Raw genomic sequence first — 3,205 nt, 5'->3', positions numbered from 1 at the left:
TTAGGAAACAATCAGTTTATTTAAAGGAGATGAGGAAAAAAGTAATAATAAAAAGTTAGCTAAAAGTCAATGGAAGGCAAGCAAAGTCTAAATTAAAACTTATCCGGGGACGGAAAAAGGGGGGTGGGGGGGTGGGGGTGGAAAAAGAATATCGGGACTCTGCGTAGTAGGTTTCCCTCCTCGTCTGCAACTCGGGACCCACACAGCTGCGCGCCGACAACTGGACTCCTGTGGGGAAGGAGGAGCATCTGCCAGTGGGGAGTACGTTGTCAAAACAATACACGCGCCCTGCGCGCTGGAACTCACCGGGCCTGGGCGGCTCTCATTCAACCGCCCAGCATTCGCCCAACAGGCCTTGATGGGTGTAAAGCTCCCCAGCTGTCGTCTCCTCCCGCCACTACCACCAGCTCCCGGACCTCCGCTCCTCCTGAGTGGCCGCACCTCATGAGCCTCGTCGGCCGTCTGCTGTCGTCCCGCTCCGCCACCACCGCAAGCTCCCGGGTGGCGTTCCTCCGCTACCAGGGCACACTTTGACACCGCGGAACACTCGCCACGCCATCCGTCCACGTTCCTTTTGACTCACTATGGTTGTCCTTTTATGGCCACTGCAGTGATTACCATCATAGGCAACAGATGTGTCCAGCCAATATTCAGGTGGGCCGAATAGAGGGTGTGTCCTGACCCAAATTACTTAAAGGAAAAAAAAGTTCACACAACTGAAACATAGAGAAATAAAAAGAAAATATAACAATCCAAGCCCACACCAACATACAACAACAAAATTAAAGGTCAGTCCCACACTCCCCCATACTTTAATGGTGCCAGTCCCTGGACCAATCTTTCAGTCTCTGTAACGAGCGGGGCACTGTCCTATATTACTTCGAGTAGATCGACGGGGTACATGTTCAGGTTCGACGTTACTCCCAGGGCAATACAACATCAAAGGCAGTTTAGGCAACTTACTCACAGTCTGAGATTGTCCAGCGGGTAGTTCATTCATGGGAGCAATACAAGGCTTAAGAGCATTTCTATGCAAAGTCCTCTCTTTACCCCCCCTCTCTGGTTTAACCCGATAAACCAGGCCCGACTCTCCAACAAGGCCAAGAATCACATGGGGCTCAAGCTCCCACCAACTATGAAGTTTACCGTGGTCTAACCTTTTCTGTTCACGCACCCACACTCGTTCACCTGGAAGAAGGGGCTCGGCCTTAGCCCTTTGATCATAATATTGCTTTTCATGTCTAGCTACGTCTGTCATCTTCTTATGAGCCAAATCATCAGCATGAGACAATTTTTTATGATGTTCCAAAACCCATCCCTGCAAATCACAGCGGGGAACGTTATCTAAAATGCCCAGTTTAACATCAACTGGCAGCCTAAGATGACGACCGAACATAAGGTAAGATGGTGCAAAACCAGTAGCACTATGGACAACATTGTTATAAGCATGCATCAGCTCAAAAAGGTGATCTGGCCACCTACCCTGTTTCTCTACCTCGAGTGTACGAAGCATATTTAACAGAGTCTGATTCATCCTTTCAACACGGCCATTCCCCGCAGGATGGTATGGAGTCGTACGACTCTTCGAAATGCCGTACATACTGCATAGCTGCTTCACCAACACCAACATACAACAACAAAATTAAAGGTCAGTCCCACAATTATTAATTTTAGTTTTTTTATGTGTATTACTTGCACCCAATATTTAAAAAACACCATGGGCGTGACGTCATTATTCCAGTTTATATCAAAATAAATCTACTAAAAATCACATTTAAAATCATCCCCAAAGGCTCATGCATTAAATTAATTACCAAAGACTAAAACAAAGGACATTTTTGCTATAATTATAGTTAGTTTTATTTTAGTTAGTTTTGTAAACATAAAATGTCGTTTCAGTTAATTGTCTTTTTTAAAAAGCATCTTCGTTTTTATTTTATTTTGCTAACGAAATTGTTTTTTGAATTTTAGTTTTTTCGTTAGTTTTAGTTAACTAAAATAACCTTTAATAGCACCTGTGTTTTTCGACACCCTCCCCCCCTTCTTACTTTGACCATCTCCAAATATTTTTGTTATTATTTTTATTTGAACTGAGTTAAATGCCATTTTTAGCATATGTGGCGGGCCACTAAAAAATGGACGGAGGGCCGCAAATGGCCCCCAGGCCATAGTTTGGACACCACTGCTGTATGTTCATCTCTCAATCAGAGTCTGGCATCACGTGACATAACCATTTAAGTAGATGAATTAAAAAAAAAAAAAAATTTTATGTATGTATTTATTCATTTATTATTATTATTTTATTTTTAACATTTTTCACAGAACCAAATCAGTTGTGTAAGCAGTCACAAATTGACCTCCTGGCCGTTCCTCCTTTCCACTCCGCAGCAACAGCAAGTTGACGTGACACGCCACTAACTCGACATGGAACGACATGGAAACATGCGGCACTCTAGTGAGTACGCAAGTGAGTTTTGTTTCAATTTTTTTTTTTTGTGTGTCCTGATGGTCGCCCACGTTGCCCATAGTAAAAACTTGCCCTGTTCGGGAGTAATTATTGTTAAGAATGGATTGTTGATGTTTAGGCCTACCTAAGCAATACTCATCCAGCTTGCTACCAACTATTGCTCAAAATGACCAGAAACCCCCCACCCATCAATTTAATGTAAAAGGAAGTTCTGAAGGTTACTTACCGTAAAATGAAACATGACCAGATGCCAACAAAACGGCTGAAGTCTTTCAACCCATCTATCTCTTCCTGATCTGATTTGTTCAGGTGATGAGAATGCACATTTAACAGTGACGGTTGCTTCCTTGATAGAGAGATTGCACATTCACTGTAAAATAATAACTCCAGGAGCACCCTGTGTCTCGAAAATGTTAAGATCTTTCTTGTAATAATGAAAACCTGTTCAAGTCCAAATAGAGGTTTTTGAATGCACGTTTGTTTTTGTGGGGTGCACATATTTACGGGACATTCTTTCACACTCCAACCATCTAGCAAATAAGATCAGTCTCCCTAGTTTTGTCTGTAGCATGAAAAGTTTGCACAATGCACAAGCTGCACGATTATGTACACTCAACAAAAATCTAAACGCAACACTTTTATTTTTGCTCCCATTTTTTATGAGATGAACGTAGATCTCAAACGTCTTCCACATACACAATATCACCATTTCTCTCAAATATTGTTCACAAACGAGCC

General features: G+C 42.6%; 1 long non-coding RNA gene across 1 annotated transcript; it reads right to left on the bottom strand.

The window, feature by feature from the left end:
- Window positions 1-2,745, bottom strand: LOC144020939 (uncharacterized). The gene is made up of 2 exons (XR_013284003.1): window positions 2,694-2,745; window positions 1-716 (listed from the first exon to the last, which is right to left on the bottom strand). It is a non-coding gene; the product is annotated as an uncharacterized LOC144020939 (long non-coding RNA).
- Between the last annotated feature and the right edge of the window lie 460 nt (window positions 2,746-3,205).

The sequence above is a fragment of the Festucalex cinctus genome, chromosome 6 (genome assembly GCF_051991245.1).
Source record: "Festucalex cinctus isolate MCC-2025b chromosome 6, RoL_Fcin_1.0, whole genome shotgun sequence".
Classification (NCBI taxonomy): domain Eukaryota; kingdom Metazoa; phylum Chordata; class Actinopteri; order Syngnathiformes; family Syngnathidae; genus Festucalex; species Festucalex cinctus.
Note: the sequence above shows the minus strand (reverse complement) of the source record. Positions and strands in the feature narration are given on the sequence as shown.